Source organism: Rhineura floridana, chromosome 3 (genome assembly GCF_030035675.1).
Source record: "Rhineura floridana isolate rRhiFlo1 chromosome 3, rRhiFlo1.hap2, whole genome shotgun sequence".
NCBI lineage: Eukaryota > Metazoa > Chordata > Lepidosauria > Squamata > Rhineuridae > Rhineura > Rhineura floridana.
In genome coordinates, this window is record NC_084482.1 from 94,536,672 (window position 1) to 94,560,311 (window position 23,640).

At 42.9% G+C, this 23,640-nt stretch overlaps 1 protein-coding gene across 4 annotated transcripts in view; it reads left to right on the plus strand.

The window, feature by feature from the left end:
- PPP2R2B (protein phosphatase 2 regulatory subunit Bbeta) overlaps nucleotides 1-23,640 on the plus strand; it is a 367,792-nt gene that overhangs the window by 321,805 nt on the left and 22,347 nt on the right. The window lies entirely within an intron of this gene.

Below are 23,640 nucleotides of genomic sequence, written 5' to 3' on the forward strand. Positions count from 1 at the left end.
ATAATTGAAATACAAAGTAAAACATAAAATCATTACTCTTAGCAACAGCCACACGGTATGAGGGAAAGGATGTCCTTCCCTTTCAGTTTGGCTGGGTAAATTGTGGCTTGCTTTCTTCTGACAGTTGCACTGGAGAAGTGGGGTGGAAAAGCCACAAGGTTTTTGCAAGAAAGTAAAGAAGAGAAAATCTGTACTCTTTAGAATTAGTTTGAGTGTGAAGGACAACAGATACACCTGGGACTACTGCTGCCTGAGGTAGGAAATTACCGGGGAATGTGGCAGGCATGTTCCTCCAAGGCAGTTTCTGGAGGTGAAGCAGCATACGGGGGAGCTGCTGGGAGAGAAAGGGGTGTGTGCTCGAGTTTGATGTTTTATTTCTCCCCAATCATATAGGGAGTTAAGAGAATTCTGTCTCTCTGGTACAAAGATTCCAAATGGATGATGAGATGGCATTCAAAGAGTTGCCAGACATGTGGGGAAATGCCACTGGGAAGCTGCTCCCATGCTACTATGAATGGGGTCTAGGTAACTTCAGGATTCATTCCCTGCAGAAGCCTTGTCTGCTGTAAGCATTTCAGCTAAAATAACTCTATGCCAAGTATGTTGATATTTTTATTAGCTTATCAGATAAAGCTGTAATTTAAATTTGCCACATTTTGATCCCAAAGGCACTATTGATTTCATTGAGACTTGTGTCCCAAGAAATGTGTTGGGATCTGGGTGTTGGGCTGTAACCCTTAAATTGGGAAGGAGGAATTAGTCTATTTCTGATCAGTGTTCATTCATAAGTCCATTCTTTCCTGTTTCTGCAAATCATCTGTTGAAAAATATATATTTTAAAGATACATATTTTATCTTAAATGTATCCCTTTCTTTACATATCTTACCCTAAAATATTTGGTTTGGGGCTTGTTTATTTACACATTTTGGTACACTGAGTTGATTCAGGAAAGTGCAGAATCCAAATGATAATTGCGTTTCAATCAGGGAAGTGTGAATTAGGTCAGTTCCTCTTAAATTGCAGACCAAATAAAACTCTTCTCCATCCCTAGTCTTATACACAGTTTGCATATTCCACTGAAATCAGGAAAACTTTTATCTTTTTTATTGTACTGCCCTTGTGGCCATGAAAGCTTGCTACCAATGGCAACGTGCATCAGGGAAAAGGGGAAAGGAGGATGGGTGAATAAAGTTCATGCATTGGGAAAGGGGAAGGAGAGAGACAAGTGGAGGGAGGAAGAGGGTGGGGCTAAAGGTGAGGTTTGGGGAAAGGGAAGAGTGGGATGTGTGCAGGAAAGAGAGAGACTGGCAGCAGACAGCATTGGGGAGGGCATTCTCCCACGGTCTTTTGCTGGGGAGCAAGATTATATGTACAGATATTAATCTACCCAAAAATGTTGGCTACAGCTTCACTATTTCTTTATAACTGTGTGTAAAGCTAGAACTAAAGACAAGCAGGATGAAAGTGCTAGAGGCCTTTCTCTTCCTTTTACTTAATTTTTTTTAAGTGGTCTTCCTTTTTAAACATGAAGGTGGCTGTTAATTTCTTGGCACTTCCATTGCCTTTTTAGTGACCCCACTGAGGATTTTGCTTCCTTTAGCTAGAACTCTAAATGCAGCTCAGCTTAGCCAGTCATTGTTGCATGGTGCTGCTCTCCAGCTTGGTTGACAAATTGTTGAATTTTGCTCGCAGGATCAGCATGGGAGGAAGACGATTGCAAGGTATAATTTAGAAGACAGGTGCCTTTGGGGAGCATGTGCAGAAGAAATATTAATAGGTAGCTTTCATTGCATGCTACAGATGTGTGACAGGCTCCCAGAGCCAGGCATATAAATGAGGCCATGCCAGTCACCTTTATAAAACTGCAACAGGAATAATAATAGGACCTGTGACAATAATTATATCAAGTGCACCCAAAACATCGCAGGAATACCACATACTGCTCTCGGGTAATGTTGCTCTCAAGTAAACAGATAAAATGTAAATTTTCTTCTAGTGCTAGATATGTTCATAAATGCACCCCTCATAGCAAGTGAGTGTGTGCATTATTTGATACTTCTCTTCCAGAAAATGTGTTGAAAATTTATCTAACAGTTGGTATTATTTTTATTATTAGTCACTTCTTTAAAAAATTCAAAGCTACTTACAAGATTAAAAACAGATATAAAACAAGAATAAAAACACCCTAAAATACTCATGAAATACATAAAAACAAGAGCCAACTCCTCCCCACTGACTGAAAACAAACAGTGAATAAAAATGTTTTTAACCTGGCACCTAAAAACAGGCAGTGATGGTGCCAAACATGCCTCCCTGGGGAGAGCATTCCACAAATGGGGAGCCACTACTATGAGAAGGCCTGTTCTTGTTTTGCTACCCTCCACACATTCTTCAGAGGTTGACATAGAGATGGGCCTCAAATGATGGATGCTGGGTCCAGGTTGGTTCATGTGGGGAGAGGTGGTCCTGGAGGTATTGGGGTCCTGAGCCACATACAGCTTTATAGGTCCAAACTAGCATTTTGAATTTGGTCCAGAAACTAATTGGTAGCCAGTGCAGCCATGCCAGGATTGGTGTTATATGTTCCAACCATCTTGCCCTAGTCAGCAGTCTGGCCACTGAATTCTGTCTACAGTTTCTGTCTTTTACTGTCTTTGAAGGCAGCCCCACTTTTAATAGGATGTAACTGGGCCACCAGCCGAAGCTGATGGAAGGCACTTTGTGCCACTGAAGTCACCTGGGCCTCAAGTGACAGTAGTGGATCCAGAAGTATCCCCAAGTTACACACCTATTCCTTCAGAGGGAGAGTAACACCATCCAGAGCAGGCCACACCCCAACCATCTGTTCTGCGGGACCACTCACTAACAGTGCCTTGGTCTTGTCTGGATTATGTTTCAGTTTGTTGGCTCTCATCCAGACCATTACCGAGGCCAGACATTGATCTAGCACATCCATTGCCACACCTGCAGATGTTAAGGAGAGATAGAGCCCAGTGGTTTCTCATACCTTCCTCAGAATATAGGGAGGACATGAGGCAGTAGCTGTGGTGAAAAGAGGCCAAAGGAAAAATATGAACAGTTGCCAAGAGGTGCTGCCAAGGAACAGTGGAAAATGAAGAACTAAATGACATCGAGCTTTATAACTAGGGATATGAGGTTTAATTTGCATGGCCCTGGATGCATCTTGAAATATGGGTAGAAGGGATGTCAGTAAGTGGTGAAGCAGTCATGTGTTTTACCATGTCAAGTCAGAGATCTGCGAATGTGGTGTGCTTTAGTTTGGAATGTGCAATTAAAGCCTGTTGTGATGTGATTGACATAACAGTTTGGGGTTTTTTTGTAACAGTAGGGTGTTGGCATAACCTGGGTGCAACATGCATCGCCTTTCCATTTCTAAAGCCTACAGTTTAGTCCCATATGCTTCCCTTTCTTTCCTGAACCATGTTTTGCACAAATTGTGTTATGGCAACCACATCACCTCATGTGATAGGCCCCTTCAGAAAAGAAAAGAAAAGAAAAGATACTGAGCAACGCTATAAAGCAGAGGTGACTCATCTGTGTCCCTCCACATGCTGCTGGACAGCAGCTCCCATCATCCCAGCAGTGGCCATGCTGGCTGGGGCTGATGGGATTTGGAGTCCAATAACACCTGGAGGGGTATAGGGTCCTCATTGGATGATGAAGCATCCTAAGGCACATGCAAATACAGCACTGACCCAAAGGAATCAGTGAAGTATTTCGATCTAGCATTTCATTTATTTTGTTTAGTGGTTTCCCACTTTGTAGTATTCCGTTGAACTTGGCAGGCTCTGCAAGGTTTTCAGAAACTCTGCTTTAAAACTATTACACAGCTGGGTAATTTTGGGTCAGCTGAAAATATGTCCCATCTAGTGCACATGAATAAGGTGACATTCTGGGATAGCTGTGTATTTTAACACTACATGCTTTCACACAGGCAGGCAGATTATTGTTCATTTCTTGTGATATTGCAAGTGTATCAGCTAACCGTGGATTGCTGCAAGTCGGAAGAAAACACCTTTTAATATGACTTTAAATGAAAGCCATAGTAAGAACTCAGAAAATCTTGTCCTTGTGACAATGGGCTGCTATGGTTGCACTCTTCTTATTAGAGCTGACGGTGCTGTCCTTAATCTACATGATCAGTTATTCATTGCATTGTATTAAGACATTGTTTTGTCCTTGACAGTTACATTTTTGTCATATTTAATATGATCTGCAAAACCCAGCTTTGGCCCTCTATATCCATACGGAAACTGTGGATCTTGCGGTTTAGCAAAAGCTTGCGGTGGCTTTACAGCATTTCAAACTTTCTAAGGGTTGCAACAGTCCATCTTTTTATTAACCTCATGTATTCTAAATGAAGGAGGCCTTCTGGTTTGTCAGTGAGCCATAGATGGAACATGTCAGGATATAACAAATCCTATCCCGTCCCTAAAGTGGCTGCCTGGCTATTGAGTGTATAGATGCCTGCTTGAATTCTGTCCTCTGGAGGACAGTGGACAGCTGCAAAATTGCCACTCGCTCCTTCCTCGAAGAAGGAAAAATCTGTAATGGATATTGTGTGTGATCCAGCCAAAGCCAAGCACTTTCATCATCATCATCAATGCTTAATATTTATATAGCATGAGGTGTGAAGCGCCAGTTACCAAATAGTGAAGGCATTATGCAAATACCTCAGGGCTTTTTCATTGTTAGGCTTGTGGCTTCTGTGGGGTAGCGAATGTAGCTTGAGAGCGAGAGAAATGTGTTTTGATTCTAGAAGAAGCTTTTACTAGGGAAGGGCATGACTTTCCTTTTCTGTCTTGTTAAGTTATGGTTAACATAGAATTGCTTCACAGTTTACATGGCAGCTTATTTGCGTGGGCGTTCCACTAGTGTTTGCCATAGTAAGTGTACAAATGTGGAAGGGTATGTGTGTATATACCTACATCTCCCAATATGCCAGACAAAGATATGCCAGGACAGACAAAAGGAAGTACTTCTTTACTCAGCGCATAGTTAAACTATGGAATTTGCTCCCACAAGATGCAGTAATGGCCACCAGCTTGGATGGCTTTAAAAGAAGATTAGACAAATTCATGGAGGACAGGGTTATCAATGGCTACTAGCCATGATGGCTGTGCTCTGCCACCCTAGTCAGAGGCAGCATGCTTCTGAAAACCAGTTGCCGGAAGCCTCAGGAGGGGAGAGTGTTCTTGCACTCGGGTCCTGCTTGCGGGCTTCCCCCAGGCACCTGGTTGGCCACTGTGAGAACAGGATGCTGGACTAGATGGGCCACTGGCATGATCCAGCAGGCTCTTCTTATGTTCTTATGCCGCGGGTGTGTCAAAGGAGTACAGTCAGTTATAGCTTAGAGCACATAACTTCAGGTCTGTAAATGTTTAGAATGTTTTATGCAGGCAGCAAAAGTATCAAGCCGTAGGTCGGCTACATTTGACAGGATACATCACAAGTTGTGTGAGCCTGCACTGCAATTCTTGTGTGATCCTTTTTTGCAAGGCCGGTTTAAACTGTGTTATCACCCTGTGTGTGTGTGTGTGTGTTTCTGTATGTGTGTGAATCCTTTTATACAGTCAGTTAAAGCACTACCATATAAACAGTATGTGCTCACAAAGCCTGTGTATGGTGGACACCACCTTCGGTTGTAAAGCTGCAACCCAGCACATTTTATGTTGGGCCCATCTATTATTCATTTGTAAGAAGCAATTGGTTCTTTAAAATGCATAACTAATTTCCAGTCTGAAAATGTGATAATAGATACTGTAACTAAAATCTAACAGCCCAATTCTGTGCTCCACTGGTGCATAGGATCCAGTGAAAGAGCCCTGGCACCAGGCTGAGGGGAAAACTCATCCATTTGCTCTGGTACTGATGATCTGAGTACTATTTTCCCACTGCAAGACTGCATTAACATATTTCTGGAGTAAGGGGGAAATTTATGATCATCAAGGTGATACAAAAGCAAACTGCTATGAAGGGCAATGCAGATGTGCTCTGTTTGCCTAAAGCTCAAAGAAGATGTGATGGTAGAAACCTATTTTGTTTAAATCCAAATATTTAAATCTGAAGGGGGGGTTATATAAGAGCTCTCCTCAAAAAAAGAATTATAGGGGGCTGCCAACAGACAGGATAGATTTCTTACCATACTCTATTCTGCCCATCTGTTTCCCTGGACCCCTCCCGTCAGCTCAAAAATAAACACAGGAAAAAATAAACACAGAAGCTTTGGGTTTATGTTCCCAAAATCCAGAGGACCCAGAACTTAACAAAATGTTATTAAGATCATAGTCATTTGCAAATAAAGCAAAGTGTCAAAGAATAAAGAATTGTATTAAGGGAAGAGGGCACACAAAAGCTCACACAAAAGCTCACTAAATAAAACCAGTAAATTCAATCTAACTTAGCTAGTTACATTTTGTTTGCTTGAGTGCACACTGGAGCTTCAGAGCATGCACAGAATTCCTTGCAGAATAAAGTTCTGGGAGAGAGTACCTTTGGGCTCGTGATCAGATGTTTCCAGAAAGAGCAGACTTGGAGTGAAGTCTCACATTTTTATGGGAATCTGAGACAAAGCTGGCCTGTTAGGGAGAAATTGTTGCTTGGCCTAGTCATGAGATCTGCTCCATCTCTTATGTCAGGGGTCTCTGTGAGCAGTTGTCCTGGCTCCTACCTAAGATTAAACCACAGAGGTGTTTCCATGTAAGTAAAGAAATAAACCTTTATTATAGCAATCTAGTGGTGCAAAGTCAGTGGCTAGGAAAGACAAGAATCTAGTTCACGGGCTCTTTCAAGGCAAGGAAATAACAACAATAAATCCAGTCCGAGAACAAAGGCCAAGGTTCAAGAGTAGTAGTAAGAGTTCCACGACTGTGAAGTTGTTCTAGCGAGTGTCCCCATCTACCCACCAAGCTTTTAATAAGAGGCCAAGAAAGCTCAGATTCTCACCAGAATCCCTCTCCCTGCAGTAGGGTTCCCAGGTCAGAAGCATCCCAAAACCTGAGATTTTAGGGGCGGGCCCAAGCGATGTCATGGGGTGGGCCTGAGTGATGTCACAGGGTGGGCCCGAGTGATGTCATTAAGCATGATACATTAAGCATCAATCACAGTTGCTTGGAGCGTACAATTAAAAAAAAAATCTGACTGGAAATTAAGCTAGACATCTTAGCTAAAAGATAGAGCCTGGCTAGGGAACATTTAATCTAGCCTACTTGCTTTCGGCAAGAAGGGTTTAAGTGCCTTCAGGCCAGGCCAGTCACCAGAAGGCTACTGTAGGAAGAAAGGAGCCTAGTGTTGTGGAGATGTCAGATGGGAGCATTCGGGAGTAAAGGTGGATGCCCCTGAAGGCTGCAATTCTAAACACACGTACTAAGGGACTAAGCCCCCATAGAACTCAACAGGACTTACTTCTGAGTAGATATAGTTTGGATTGTGCTGTTGGTAAAGCTTGACTAGGGATCCTCTGCAAAGACATCCATATCCAAGCAGGGTTGGCAACCCCCTGCCTGGAATGCCCTGCCCTTATCTTTTAATGTGGCTGCTCCAAACTTCTTTACAGCTTTGACCCTTCACTTCAGAAAGAGGTCTGAGAAATGAGTAAGAGTAAGAAGATTCTCGACCCTTTCTGTCTGCATAGATGCCCTCATCCTTCCCCTGCACCCAGCAGAAGCTCTGGGCCAGGCGGGATGCAGTGGCATCTCATAGAGGACACCCTCCCCTTTCCTGGGGTGTATGATTTGTCCTGGCCCAGAGCAGATTTTGGGGTGGGCACCCCCAATTACTTATTTTTCCTGTATGTCTTTTTCTGCTTTGATTTTGTATAGATGCCCTCTTCTGTGCCCTGCGCCCAGCAGAAGCTCTGGGCCAGGCGGGATGCAGTGGCATCTCATAGAGGACACCCTCCCCTTTCCTGGGGTGTATGATTTGTCCTGGCCCAGAGCAGATTTTGGGGTGGGCACCCCCAATTACTTATTTTTCCTGTATGTCTTTTTCTGCTTTGATTTTGTATAGATGCCCTCTTCTGTGCCCTGCGCCCAGCAGAAGCTCTGGGCCAGGCGGGATGCAGTGGCATCTCATAGAGGACACCCTCCCCTTTCATGGGGTGTATGATTTGTCCTGGCCCAGAGCAGATTTTGGGATGGGCACCCCCAATTACTTATTTTTCCTGTATGTCTTTTTCTGCTTTGATTTTGTATAGATGCCCTCTTCTGTGCCCTGCGCCCAGCAGAAGCTCTGGGCCAGGCGGGATGCAGCGGCATCTCATAGAGGACACCCTCCCCTTTCATGGGGTGTATGATTTGTCCTGGCCCAGAGCAGATTTTGGGGTGGGCACCCCCAATTACTTATTTTTCCTGTATGTCTTTTTCTGCTTTGATTTTGTATAGATGCCCTCTTCTGTGCCCTGCACCCAGCAGAAGCTCTGGGCCAGGCGGGATGCAGTGGCATCTCATAGAGGACACCCTCCCCTTTCCTGGGGTGTATGATTTGTCCTGGCCCAGAGCAGATTTTGGAATGGGCACCCCCAGTTACTTATTTTTCCTGTATGTCTTTTTCTGCTTTGATTTTGTATAGATGCCCTCTTCTGTGCCCTGCACCCAGCAGAAGCTCTGGGCCAGGCGGGACGCAGTGGCATCTCGTAGAGGATACCCTCCCCTTTCCTGGGGTGTATGATTTGTCCTGTCCCAGAGCAGAGTTTGGGGTGGGCACCCCCACTAACATCACTTTCTCCAGAGTAGACTCACTGGTCAATGAGGCTGCTGTAAGGTTGCATGGCTTGAGAAGTAAAATCAAAATGTCTGTGTACTGTAGGCAGAATTCTATCACAGCTGTTATATCATTCTTAGCTCTGCCAGTGACTTTGCAATGGGATATGGAAACTTCCTTTTTCTGTACATTGATGTCACTCGTACATATTACTCCTTGGTAGTGTGCTGTGAGCAATAAGTATTTGATGAAAGCAAAATATGAATAAAATATTTTGTATCATATCAATAGTAAATGCAAATAATGTAGCCAAGGTAATTCTCTGCTCTGCTGGGAAAAGACCCTACAGTTCATCAGCTTGTGATTTTAGTTGAAGGGCCATTTTTCTAGCCGACAAGAGGATTGGAAACAGAGGTATTAAAGGCAAAGTACTGAAGTATATTAGCAAGAATTGGAATCTTTGGGCAGACTGTGCACTGCTTTTTCACATTGTTAGCCGGTCTACACGTTATTTCCATTCTGTTTCATAGAAGCAGCTTGAAACACTGTCATCACTAGCATGAGATTGAGCAGTGATGTGGAAGCATGGCACATGGGGAACAGTGATCCACAAGAGAAACCATACTGCACATTTACAGTTACTGTGTGAAGTAGCCCAGGAAGAGCATGCTTCAAATGGTTTTCGCTTGGTAATTAATCTTTCTTGAACGTTTCACATATATGAGCTCAGTACAAACTATAATACAGGTCAGCGTTTGTTATCCGAATCTTCACAGCTAGGAGGTTGAGAAATGGTGAATTGCTGAAGCAGGAGTTGCCAATGTAGCACCTGTAGATGCCAAAGTTCCTGCAGGGTGCCTTGCCCTGCACTTCCTTTTGCTAAAATTAGGCTTGAAATAAACATTCTGTTGTAGCCAATAGAACAGGGTGCAGGGTGTGTTTTGTTGCAACATGTGGTGCCCACAACAATTTCTCCAGTTTGCAAATGTGCAGATGGGTCCAAAAAAGATGTTGATCCCTTTGCTAAGGGCTGCCTAGTGAGTTGACGCTTACAGTGAGATTTGAACCACTGACTACATTACACCAATAATACTTCATATGTATGTAGCACTTTCAAAATATTCAAAATGCTTTACATATCATTGCCTCCGTGGAGGAGGGAGGAGTTAAGGCACATCCAATGAGTTCATGGCTGAGGTGTGATTTGAATAAGGCTGTTCCTGGCTCGTAACTCATTCTCTTAGGCTGCAGTCCTATGCACGCATACATAGGAGTAAGTCCCATTGAACTGACACATTTCTTTCTACAGTATTTGATGCATATAATTTGGAGGAAAGATAAAAGATAATAAGAAGAGCTCTTCTGGATAAAATCAAAGGTCTATCTGTTCCAGCATCCTGTTCCCTAAAATGGCCATTGCAATACTAATACAAAGTCCACAAGCAGGACATGAGGGCAGTATCCCTCTCCTGCTGTTTTCCCCCAGCAATTATTAAGAGGCATACTGCCTCTGATCCTGGAGGTAGCATGTAGCCATCATGACTAGAAGCCATGAATAGTGTTATCCTTCATTAATGTGTCTAAGTGCCTTTTTAAACCAACTAAAGTCCTATTATTTATTTATTTATTATTTATTAAATTTATATACCGCCCGACTAGCAATAGCTCTCTGGGCGGTGAACATATTTGGGCATTATAGCTGAACAGGGAGCCTATCTTATGCAGGAGGCATGGGGCCATGCACACTGCCTTGCTCCCAAAGTCCACCGCCTTGCCCACTCAGTCCCTGACCTTCTTGTGCTGAGAAGTGAAGGTCTGAAGGCAAATGTATGTAAAAACCTCCCCTTTCCTGCTCAACACAGGGAAGGTCAGGGACTAAGTGGGTGGGGCGATGCACATCAGGACATTGAAGGACATGTGTGCCCTTTACCTTCTGTACACAATTTGAACATTTGCCTGTTCAGGTAAACACCTGAACACACCTTAAGCTGGTAGTGTCTCTCTATCCACTTTCTCCACACCATGTGTAATCATATACTGTACACCTCTATTATGTCCCTTTCCTGTCTTTGATTCTAAACAAAAAAGCTTCCAGTGCTGTAGTCTTTCCTTATAGGGGAGTTTCTTAGCTCCACGATCATTTTGGTTACCAATGTGTGCACCTTTTCCAGCTCTTCAGTGTCCTTTGAGATGTGCAGCAACCAAGATTGTATACAGTATTCCAGTGTAGTCAGACCATAGATTTGTTTAACAGCATTATGATACTAGACAGTTCTATTTTAATCCCTTTCCTAATGATCTCAGACATGGAATTCATCTTTTTCAAAGCAGCCACAAACTGAGTTAATATTTTCATCAAGTTATCCACCATGACCCCAAGGTCTCTTTCCTGGTCAGTTGCTGCCAGTTCAAACCTCATCAGTGTATTTTTTCCTCCAATGTACATCACTTTACACTTAGACTGAACCGCACTTGCCACTTTATTGTCTGTTCACCCCGTTTGCTGATAACATGATCGGATGGTGGATATATACCCTGTCCTGGATGGGGTTACACTCCCCCTAAAGGAGCAGGCGTGTAGTCTGGGAGTCATCTTAGACTCTTCCCTCACACTTGAGGCTCATGTAGCCTCGGTGGCCCGGAATGCGTTCTACCAACTTCGGTTGGTAGCCCAGCTACGTCCCTATCTGAGTAAGGAGGACCTCACATCAGTGGTACATGCTATGGTAACCTTGCGTCTGGACTACTGCAATGCGCTTTACGTAGGGCTACCTTTGAAGACGATTCAGAAGCTACAGCTAGTGGAAAATGCGGTGGCCAGACTGCTAACAAGAACTAAGCGGTCTGAGCATATAACACCTGTGCTAGCCCATTTGCACTGGCTTCTAATACGCTTCCGGGCCACATTCAAAGTGTTGGTACTTACCTATAAAGCCTTATACGGCGCGGGACCACGATATCTGTCGGAACGCCTCTCCCGATATGAACCGGCCCGTACACTACGGTCTACTACGAAGGCCCTCCTCCGGGTTCCGACTCATAGGGAAGCCCGGAGAGTGGTGACAAGATCTAGGGCCTTCTCAGTGGTGGCCCCCGAACTATGGAATGGTCTCCTCGAGGAGGTGCGCCTGGCGCCGACACTATCATCTTTTCGGCGCCAGGTTAAAACCTTTCTCTTCTCTGAGGCATTTTAATTCCCGTTAATTCTAAATTATTATATTTTGATTTTAGACTGTACAGTTTTTTTGTACAGTTTTGTATTGTGATATACTGTATTGTGTTATTTTTATTGTATTTTTAATGTTCACCGCCCAGAGAGCTGTTGCTAGTCGGGCGGTATATAAGCTTAATTAAATAAATAAATAAAATAAATTTTGGAGCTCTTCACAATCCCTTTTTGGTTTTTCCGTCCTGAATACTTTGGTGTCATAACCATAACTGGACACCTCACTGCTCAGGAACAAACTAAAAGTTAGGAAAGCTAAAGCTGAGAATGAGCTAAGGTCAATGAGGGATGCTAAAAGCAACAAAAAAGCTTTCTTCAGGTATACATATAGTAAAAAACAGAAAACAAATAGTGGTTCAGCTACTCAGTGAGGATGGTAAAATTATAACAGATCACAAAGAAAAGGCAGACGTGCTCTGCAGTAGGGCCCCACTTTATGGCGTTCCGTTTTCTGGCATTCCGTTTTCTGGCGTTCTGCTGATGTGGCGGCTTTCAATTACAGTAGGGCCCCGCTTTACGGCATTCCGTTTTCCAGTGTTCCGCTATTGCAGCGGCTTTTAATTACAGTAGGGCCCCGCTTTACGGTGTTCTGTTTTACGGCATTCCGCTGATGCGGTGGCTTTCAATTAGGGGAAATTCCCTGTTTTAAAGCCGACTTTGTGCTTTTGCGGCATTTTGCGACAATTTTGTGCGACGTGACTCATTATAGTCAATGGGTTCCGCTTTATGGCGATTTCCGCTTCATGGCGGGGGCCTGGTCCCTAACCCGCCATATAAGCGGGACCCTACTGTATTCCTTCTTTGGCTCAGTCTTCTCCCATAAGAGGATTTATGACCCTACTGGCAAACGTAAAGCTGAAGGGCAGGATTGCAGCTTGAAAAGGATAAATAAATGGTCAAGGAATACCTAATCACTTTGAATGAGTTCAAATCTGCAGGGTGCTATGTACTGCATCCTAGAGTATTGAAGGAACTGGCTGAAGAACTCTCAGAAACGCTGACTATTATCTTTGCAAAATTGAGGAGGATGGGTGAAGTGCTGGATGGCTGGAGGAGGGCCAATGTTGTCCCTGTCTTCAAAAAGGAGAAACCTGGGAACTACAGACCAGTCAGTCTGACATCGATCCCTGGGAAAATTCTAGAGCAGATTATAAAGCAGTCAGTCTTTAAGCACTTTGAAAACAATGCAGTGATTACTAGAAGCCAACATGGATTTATCAAGAACAAATCCTGCCAGACTAATTTTATCTCATTTTTTGATCAGGTAACTTCGCTGGTAGATTGTGGGAATACGGTAGATATACTTTTATCTCTACTTCAGCAAAGTTATTGACAAAGTGCCCCATGGTATTCTGATTAGCAAACTAGCTAAATGTGGGCTGGATGGAACAGCTATCAGATGGAGCCACGGTTGGCTACACAATCACACTCAAAGAGTGCTTATCAGTGGTTCCTTCTCGAAGTGGGAGGAGAACCGCAGGGCTCAGTCCTAGGTCCAGTGCTCTTCAACATTTTTATAAATGACTTGGATGAGGAGGCGCAGGGAATGCTTATCAAATTTGCAGATGATACAAAATTGGGAGGAATAGCTAATACTTTGGAAGACAGAAACAAAATTCAAAGGGATCTTGATAGGCTGGAGCATTGGGCTGAAAACAACAATTTGCAAATCACAATTTGCGATGTGGCTGCAAAAAAGGCAAATGCAGTTTTAGGCTGCATTAACAGAAGTATAGTTTCCAACTCACATGAAGAACTCATTCCTCTCTATTCGGCACTGGTTAGGCCTCATCTTTAGTACTGAGTCCAGTTCTGGATACCACACATTAAGAAGGATGCAGATAAAGTGGAACAGATTTAGAGGAGGGCAACAAAGATTATCAGGGCACTGGAAAGAAAGCCCCATAAGGCGAGACTGAAAGAACTGGGCATGTTTAGCCTGGAGAAGAGAAGATTGAGGGGAGATATGATAGCACTCTTCAAGTACTTGAAAGGTTGCCACACAGAGGAGGGCCATGATCTCTTTTCTGTCATCTCAGAATGCAGGATGCAGAATAATAAGCTACAGGAAGTCAGATTTTGGCTGAACATCAGCAAAAAAAGCCTTCCTAACTGTTAGAGCAGAATAACAATGGAACCAATTACCTAGGGAGGTGGTGGGCTCTCCAACATATCTTTGTGGAACTTCTCAGGTCTTTCCATTGAGAGAACTGTCTGTTTATTTCTAATCTCTTCTTTCTGTTTTTTAACCCATTACTGATCCATAAGAGGACCATGGAATATGAATTCCATGACTGCTTAGTTTACACAGGAGCCTTTGGTGAGGAACTGTTATCAAAAGCTTTTTGAAAGACCCAATTTACATTGTCTACCAGTTCATCTCTATCCACATGCTTACTTACATTTTCAAAGAATTATTTAAGGTTAGTGAGACAGTGCTTACCTTTACAGAAGCCATATTGACTCTTCCACCACAGTGTTTTCTTCTGTATGCCTGATAATATTATCTTTAAATAATATTTCCAGCAATTTACCTGGAATGGATGCTAAGCCATATGGCCTGTAACGTCTTAGATCCCTTTCTTTAAAATGATATTTCATTGCCAAATTCCCAGACGTGTAGTTACAGATGCTGATATTAGGAACACGTCATATATCTTTGTTAGATCGCAATTTATCATTTGAGTTCTTTAAGAATTTTGGGGTGGATGCCATCTGGACCCAGTGATTCATTATTTTTTTAATTTATCAGTAAGGCCTAGAACTTATAAACCCACTTGCTCATTCCAATAAGTCTTGTGCAGGGGACATGCCCAGTGAATTGGATCCCTTATCTTTCTCAAACAGAGTTTTCATTTCTGAGAAGATGAAGAGGGAGGCATATCCAACTATTCAATTTCCCCATCATATAATGCTACATTAAGGAAAGTATTTTTCACACAGCCACATTTTCTCAGTAATCTCTTTAGGAGTAGGATGTTCCTACCCTCCCATTCGCCCCTGTTAACAGCAGGAACTTAATTTGTTTTCCATATGGGGCAAAGAATGGCTCTGTGCTATTCTTTCCTCCTCCCCTTTATCCATACTAAGGGTTCACAATGCCAGCAGAATTGACCCATGCTGGTTTTTTTGTAATGTGAAATCTAAAACTGCTTGACTCCAGTGGCCACCATTTCAGAGCATAACTGGGGGAGCCAATCACCAAAAGATCATCTGCACTTATCAGGGCTTTTGCCTTGAATGGTAGGGCCAGCTAAAAAATATCAATAAATGCCTTGAATTTTAGGATTATTTCCATTTGTCATTCCATGTTGGATTGAAATTTGAAGAATTGAAAAACTAATCCCAACAACAATTATTAATTATGCTGAAAATTACTATTGATATGTTATGTTAAACTGTTTCATTTTGTCCGGGGCTGGGGGAAATCATTATTCTTCCACTTTGGACCAAAGCAAACAATTGTAATCTGAAAGTAAGCAGCTACTTTTGCTGCTAGCTTTCCTTGTGTACTAAAATCGCTAAAGAAACAGGCTGAGATTTAATTAGTGTGGATGCAAACATCCCTGTGAGACTCTTTAAAAAAAAAAAATCCCTTCCCGATTTCCTGTTCTAGTATACTTGCTTTGCTTGGAAATAATATGGTCTGGAAGCACCACATTGCATCCTGAATATACTATTCTGTTTATGTATGAGTTTTTGTTTTTGTTTGGTATGGCTATATTTTTTTGAATCGGAGAATTCCTGGCCACAGTTTCCCATTTTTTTCAAGACAGGTCTGTCTTGAAAAGGGGCAGGTGAAGCTCTTCTGCAGATAAAATGTTGATGAAGATCGAATCAAGGTAGACTCATGCTTGATGTTCTGCCTGTTCCAGTACATCTCCACATCTCTGAAAACGGGGGCCCAAGACACTAGTCAAACCCCGCCCCTTTTTACTGTAAAACCTGGTAGGAGCAGCTCTCGTTCATTTTTTAAAAATTCGGCTTCAAAGAGATTTCGCAACTGATCGGCAGATCAACCTGTTCTCCCTCCGGGTGTGTGTAATAGAATGCTTTGCTGTAGGCAACTAGTGTGCTCACAGCCTTAGTGTGAGAATCCTGCCCTCTGCTTCACTGTGTTACGATTTGGTGATGTAGCTCTTGCTAGCTCTCATTGTCTTCCATTGCCTGCTTTTTACATGTTTCCTGTACTTATCCACTTCATTCTCCCAGTAGTACAGATTTACATTTAAAAGATAATGCTAGATATGCATACAGGCAGCTAATTTTTATGTGGTTGTCAAAAAGGGAGAAATAGGTGGGAACACTGAGATGTCTCTATGTTGCAAGGTCATGTAATATCCTTTTCCCGTACTGAAAGGGAAATTCAGATGCGTAAAATTGCAGCAATTACTAGGGAGTAAGCCCCATTGAATACAGTCAGAATTACTTCTGAGTAAACATGCATAGGCAAGTTTCAGTGGAGAATGAGTATGTATTGTATATATTGTACTGCCTTCGATTCCGACTTATGGCGACCCTGTGAATAGGGTTTTCATGAGGCTGAGAGGTAGTGTCTGGCCCAAGGTCACCCAGTGAGCTTCATGGCTTTGTGGGGATTCGAACCCTGGTCTCCCAGGTCATAATGCAACACCTTAACCACTACACCACACTGGCTCTCAAGGAGAATGAGTAGACATGAACAAAAGAAACAATGCTTCAAAAATGGAAGAGTGTGACAGTAACCAGAGGAGTACAGTAGGGGCCCACTCATACAGCGGGTTACGTTCCGGACCCTTGCTGTAAAGCGAAAACTGCTGTAAAGCAGAACTCATTGAATAGAATGGCATGTGATGCCCGAAAACCGCCGTAAAAGTGGAACAAGCGCTGTATGAGTGGGGCTTTAGTCTAATTGCATCTAATTGAGACCACTGTATTAGCGAATCGCTGTAAAGCGAAACGCCGTAAAGCCGGGCCCTACTGTATAGCAGAAGATTAGCTGACCAAAGTACACGGGGAAAAAGTACTTCTTTCCATTGTGGAATTATAATCACCTGTTCAATGCAATACTAACAAAGGAACCTGCACATGTCATGCAATGATATGTGGCCTGCATAAGCCATTCCTGGTATTTCCTGGTACAAATTGTGCAAAAATTTGCTTGTATGGAATGCCCTAGAATTTGGTTAGTATGTCTTCCTTCACAGATGATTCCTGCTTCATCTTGTCCTAGTGAGGTCAGGACACTCTCCTTTAATATTTTACAGTGTTCCTGGAAGCAGGGTACCCATTGCATAGGAAGGCCTGAAGAACCAATCACCAAGCAATTCCAACAAGGAAAAAAGGGGGGAAGCAGCTGAAGAAGCCAATGTGGCTTCACAAAAAGCTTAGAGATGACCTGAAAACAAAAAAGGACCCATACAGGAAGTGGAAAGAAGGCCAGGACACAAAGGAAGAATACAGGCAGGTATCACGGAATTGCCAGGATGGTGTCAGGAAAGCTAAAGCTCAGAATGAGCTGAGGTTAGCGAGAGGTGCTAAAAGCAACAAAAAAGCTTTCTTCAGGTTTGTCCATAGTAAAAGACAGAGAAAAGAAATGGTGGCACAGCTACTCAATTAGGATAGCAAAATGACAACCGATGACAAAGAAAAGGCAGAAGTGCTCAATTCCTACTTTGGCTCAGTCTTCTCCCAAAAAAGGGTCTATGACCCTCCTGGGAAACATGAAGTAGAAGGGGAAATATTGGAGCTTGAGACTGATAGACAAACAGTCAAGGAATACCTAATCACTTTGAACGAGTTCAAATCGGCAGGGCCCGATAAACTGCATCCTAGAGTATTGAAGGAACTGGCTGAAGAACTCTCAGAACCACTGTCTTACTATCTTTGCATAATCATGGAGGACAGTTATAAGATGGGGAATACTTGGCTCAGCAATACAACATGTGAGAAGGATCTTGGAATTGTCATTGACCACAAGCTGAATATGAGCCAACAGTGCAATGTGGCTGAAAAAAATGCATGCTACTTTATATGCTACTTTAGGCTGCATTAACAGAAGTATAGTTTCCAAATTGCTTGAAGTATTAGTTCCCCTCTGTTCAGCACTGGTTAGGCCTCATCTTGAGTACTGCATCCAGTTCTTGTCTCCGCACTTCAAGAAGGATGCAGACAAACTGGAACAGGTTCAGAGGAGGGCAACAAGGATGATCAGGGGACTGGAAACAAAGTCCTATGAGGAGAGACTGAAAGAACTGGGCATGTTTAGCCTGGAGACGAGAAGACTGAGGGGGGATATGATAGCACTCTTCAAGTACATGAAAGGTTGTCACACAGAAGAGGGCCGGGATCTCTTCTCGATCATCCCAGAGTGCAGGACACAGGATAATGGGTTCAAGTTGCAGGAAGCCAGATTTCGACTGAACATCAGGAAAAACGTCCTAGCTGTTAGAGCCATACGACCATGGAATCAATTACCTAGAGAGGTAGTGGGCTCTCTGGCACTGGAGGCCTTCAAGAGGCAGCTGGTCAGCCATCTGTCAGGAATGCTTTGATTTGGATTTCTGCATTGAGCAGGGGCTGGACTTGATGGCCTTATAGGCCCCTTCCAACTCTACTATTTTATGATTCTGTGATCTTCTAGGCATGGGCTTATAGACCTTTCTTCACCAGCAAAGACTTTCCTTTGAGGGACAAAGGGGAGATCAAGGGATGGGCCTTAAGAAAGGGGGCCTTGGGTCCAATTCCTTGTAATCAATGTTCTCTCTCTTTCTCAATACAGGAGGTTCACAACAGAGGAGTTGTTGCGGCTCCATGCTGTTCTAACTCACCTCCATTTCAACCAAAGGCCTCTAGTCATCTCTCATTATCTCCTCAGCTTTTGGGCTGGGCTCATGCAGCATGGCCAGACAGGGAGGATCCATATTTTTCATATTCTGTCAGGTTTGAAATTCTTTCCAGCCCTGTGTACATCAGCACAGTCAAGCATTTAATATTTCCCTTTTTCAACCAAAATGTTTGTCAACCATATAATAGGTATCTTAATACTTGGATGTTTTCCATATAGTGAATTGAGGACAGAAAGGCACACTTAACATAGAGTGATCAAAGATTATCTGTTCCATTGCTGCACTCAATGTGTGTTAAATATTTTACTACTGTCTAACTCAGGGGTGACTAATCTGTGGCCTTTCAGATGGTGCTGAACTGCAACTCCCATCAGCCCCAGCCAACATGGGCAGTGATAAGGGATGATGGGAGTTGAAGTCCAGCAAATATCTGGAAAGCAAAATATTCCCCATTCCTGACCTAACTAATCATTTACAAGAGCCATTAAACATATATAAAAAGAAGCATCAGCAGCCTTGTTGGTTCATAGAAAAACATCTAAAATCTACAGTAGAGCAATACCTTTATTAGGACCCATCAGAATGTCGCAAAATCATAAGCAAAGCTTTTCAGTTCTCCAGAACTCTTCATCAGACTAGATCTTATACAAAATAGAGTTGGGATGGCGAGAGGGAGAGAAAAAGTTGGTATGGTATTAAAAGTCACAACATTTGCAGAATAAAAAGTCCTGGAATCCATCTTAAGATAGTTTCAATCTAAAGACATCATGGGTTGTATTCAACGAAGTCCTACTCAGAGTAGACCCACTAAAATTAAACAACCTGAGTTAACCATGTTTGTTGACTTTGGTGGGTCTGCTCTGAGTAGTATCAAATACCTCCCCATGGCTCTAACCAGCTTTTTCTCCCCTGACCTGATTTGCTTAACGTCTGGCCTGAATCAAAAGTTTTAGAGAACTCAGAAGCATTCTCACTCTTTTGTAACATTTTGTTTGGTCCTAATAAAGACATTGCCCCAAGGATCCTTCCAGACAGGGGCCTTATATTGCAAACTGGCAACTCAGATCCAGTTTTTCTTTGTGTGCGTTTGGCACATTAGTTTCCACACATTGCTGTGTTTTTCCCTCTTGGTCATGGATATTCATTACTCTTCTTGCCATCCACATCTGTGTGTGGAGCTTGATGGAAGAGTAACTGAGGGAGAGTCCCTCCTCTCAGTCACTCCTCCCCTGCCCTCCACTGCCTTCGTCTTTTCTAGGCAGGCAGGCAAGTATTTCTATACTTGTGTGTGCACAACTGTGAAATAAAAAATCCCAGGAAGTGCAAAAGAGCAAATATTGCCAACCTGAATTGTTATGTTTCACAGTGGGCAAAATGAAGGCTTGTGCTTTGCAGGTGGGCAATATCCATTTGCATTTTTTCTTTTTCTTTTTAATTTAATACTGAGGTCTTGCACAAGAGTAATAAAGAGGTGTTGTGCAAGACCTCTATATGATATTTTGTTAAAGCCCAATGTATGTACTGGGATAACAGTCCCCAAGGTAATCCTCCCACAAATACAGTGTGGAGATCTTGAGGGAACAGTAAAACCTCAATGACTTGTTGAAATTCAAACGTGCCTTCAGCATGAGACAATTGGTGGAATATGCCCTCTCATATTGTTTAGGCCACCATAAACAAAATAGCTAGGCTGTGCTCACGTAAAGAGCAAGTAGAAGTAGTGACCACCCACTGAAATGTCACCACACATGTGACAAACTGCCCACCAAAAAAATGTGCTTATGAGCTTCCGCACAAGCAGTGACTACAGATGTATAATATATTTTTACTTAACAGATTTTCTGGGGTAAAGAGAAATCTGGATTTAATGTAAAATGCTAAAAAATCATGCATGCACAAGCAGCACAAATTCCACAATAAAGTCCCATCTGGAAGCACCCTATGTACATAAAAATGTAAATGTACTGCCTTCAAGTCGATTCCGACTTATGGTGACCCTATGAATAGGGTTTTCATGAGGCTGAGAGGCAGTGACTGGCCCAAGGTCACCCAGTGAACTTCATGGCTATGTGGGGATTCAAACCCTGGTCTCCCAGGTCGTAGTCCAACACCTTAACCACTACTATAAGATACCACCAAAACATTATATTGCACTCAGTACACACTAGAGACTTCTCCTTTGAATATATTGTTTACTGTAAAAGATGTAAATATAATGAAAAACATAGAAAAAATAAACAAGATTTTTGTGTGTGAACTAAATGAACTTTTGTCTAGCCAATCGCCTGATTTGCACATAATGCTAAACCATGGTTTATTAACATCAACTATGGATAACATTAATCATGGGTTAGTGTTATGTGCAAACCAGGCCAATGAGGCTACTACTTTAAGGTATAATTTTGTTAACGTATGCCAAACAAGACTCTTAATGACAGATTGCAAGATGTTTTGTTGAACAATTAAGGTGATGAACGCTACATAGTAGTTGCTACATCCCAACATGGTTTTGGTAAATTGTGAGGTTTTGGTGTCCTGGGCTGGGCTCCTGTGCAGTGGACATTTATAATTAACTAAATTAAATAACTATAGCTCCTGTCAGCCTGGGGTGCTGGCTGGGGCTGAAGGGAGTTGTAATGCTGTGTTGGGCTCCTTTGCCTCCTTGCAGTAGATGTTTATAATTACCAGAATTCGATCTCACTGAGGACAGCTTAAATATGCCAGAGTATGCTTGCAGAAAATGGAAAGTAAGCCATAGTTGGTCAGATATAACAACACAGGAAAAGTAGGAGCTAATGGCTTATTTTCATGAGGGAAAGTGACTAGTGTTCATGTGATGTATCTCTGCCTTTTATTTCATCTGATCAGTTTGTTTGTTTTCCTCAGTTTATTGCCCCTGATGTTGGATTTGTTTTCTGAAATAGAAAATCTGTTGTACACTTACCGTCAGCCAGGGGGCAACCTAGTTGACTAATGAATGGGAGGTCGTTTTGAGTCAATTGCCTAGCACATGGTTGATGGTAGATAAAGCAATGTGATGTTGAATTAGTATTCTTCCTTGCACCGTAGGATGTTAAAACATGAAGATGGGCAAGGGACTCATAGGGCCAGAGGGTCAATAATATGTACAACATTCCAACTGAAAGGGATGGAACTAGACAAGGAATTGATGCAGACCAGCCTCCACCAAGCTAGTGTCCTTCTGATGTTTTGGACTACAACTCCCATCGGCCCCAGTCAGCCCAGATTGCTGGCTAAGTTGATGAGAGTTGTAGTCCAAAACAACTGGAGGGCACCAACTTAGTGGAAGCTGGTCTAGAAGAAATGTCTGAGAATAGTGCAACATGTACAAGATCAGATTCTTGACCTCTGTTAATGCAATAAAACTACAGTCCCTCTTCCTGATAGTGCACTTACCGTCCATGTGATGGTATCTTCAAGGCTGGATTACTGTAATGAGCTCTATGTGGGGCTACCCTTGGACTTGTTCTGGAAGCTCTAGCTGGTGCAGAATGTGGTGGCTAGACTGCTGATGGGGGCAGTTATCCAACAGCTTGTGACACCACTGTTAAAACATCTGCACTGGCTGCCCATCTGCTACCAAGCCAGGTTCAGGGTTCTTGTAATAATTTACAAAGCCCTGAACAACATAGGTTCAGAATACTTTAGGGATAGCCAGAACCCTTATCTCCCAGCTCATTCACTGAGATCACCTGTCAGAGTGTCATTGGTTGTTCCCCAAGTTGGTGAGGCTCAGCTGATGTCAACACAAAACTGACCCTTCAGTGTTGTCAGTCCAGACTTTTGGAATGCTCTTCCAACAGTGATTCAGCAGGTGTCTTCTATATTGCTTTTTAAACATTTGCTGAAAACTTTTCTATGCCACTAGAGTTATGCAGATAAAGAAAAATTATCTCTGCTATAGTTAACCAATGGTTTGTTGTTTTGGTTTTTATGTGGCTTTTATTGTATTTATACTTCTTGTGCACCAGTCTGATATTTTTTATGAAACTGGAATTTTTATACATTATAAACAAATAGATCTGCACACATTGCACTCGTTCTCACTTTTTGCTGAGCCAACCCATGGCTTAGCATGAATAGACAGACTCCTGGAGAAAATATTGTGGCCGCTTTGCTCCTTCTCAGTTGTTTTCCTTCTGTGCTCTGCTGCCCCAAGGAATCCTTTATCATCCACACCAGAACATGTGGTTTAACTCTCTGCAGACAAGCCACAAGTTGTAAATCCCAGGATAAACCTTGGTTTCAGCTTGTGGGTTGTCTGGAGAAAATTAAACCATGACCGTGGGTTCAGATGATACGCTAAGCCAGGAGTGGGGAACTTGTGGCCCCTGTCCATTGGCCATGCTTGCTGGGGCTGCTGGGGTTGTAGTTCAGCAACATCTGGAGGGCCGAAGTTTCCCATTCCCTGTGCTAAGTCAAAGAACAGTGCAGGAGCAAAACAACCGGGAAGAAGCAAAGCATAATTTGGCTTAGCATGATGTGTGAACTGGGCCCTTGAAATGGTGAGAAATATATTTCATTTTTACAGTGAGAAAATCTAGCATGAATAAAGGTGTTACAGTGTAACTAATCCATGTTAACTAAGCATGAGCGTAGGGTGGCTTCAGGAGCAGTTTCTGGGGAATATGATGATGTGGGGAAACCTTTCCTTTCCTCAGGAGAGGAAAAGGGAAGGCCATGAAAACAAGGAGTTGCTGAGAGGTGTGATTGAGGGTTTCTAGTTTAAACCTCCATTGCTGTAAGGTAGGGGTAGGGAAACCTGTGGCCCTCCAGATGTTGATGGACACCAACTCTCATCAGTCTCAACCATCATGGCCAGTGATCAGGGATAATGAGACATT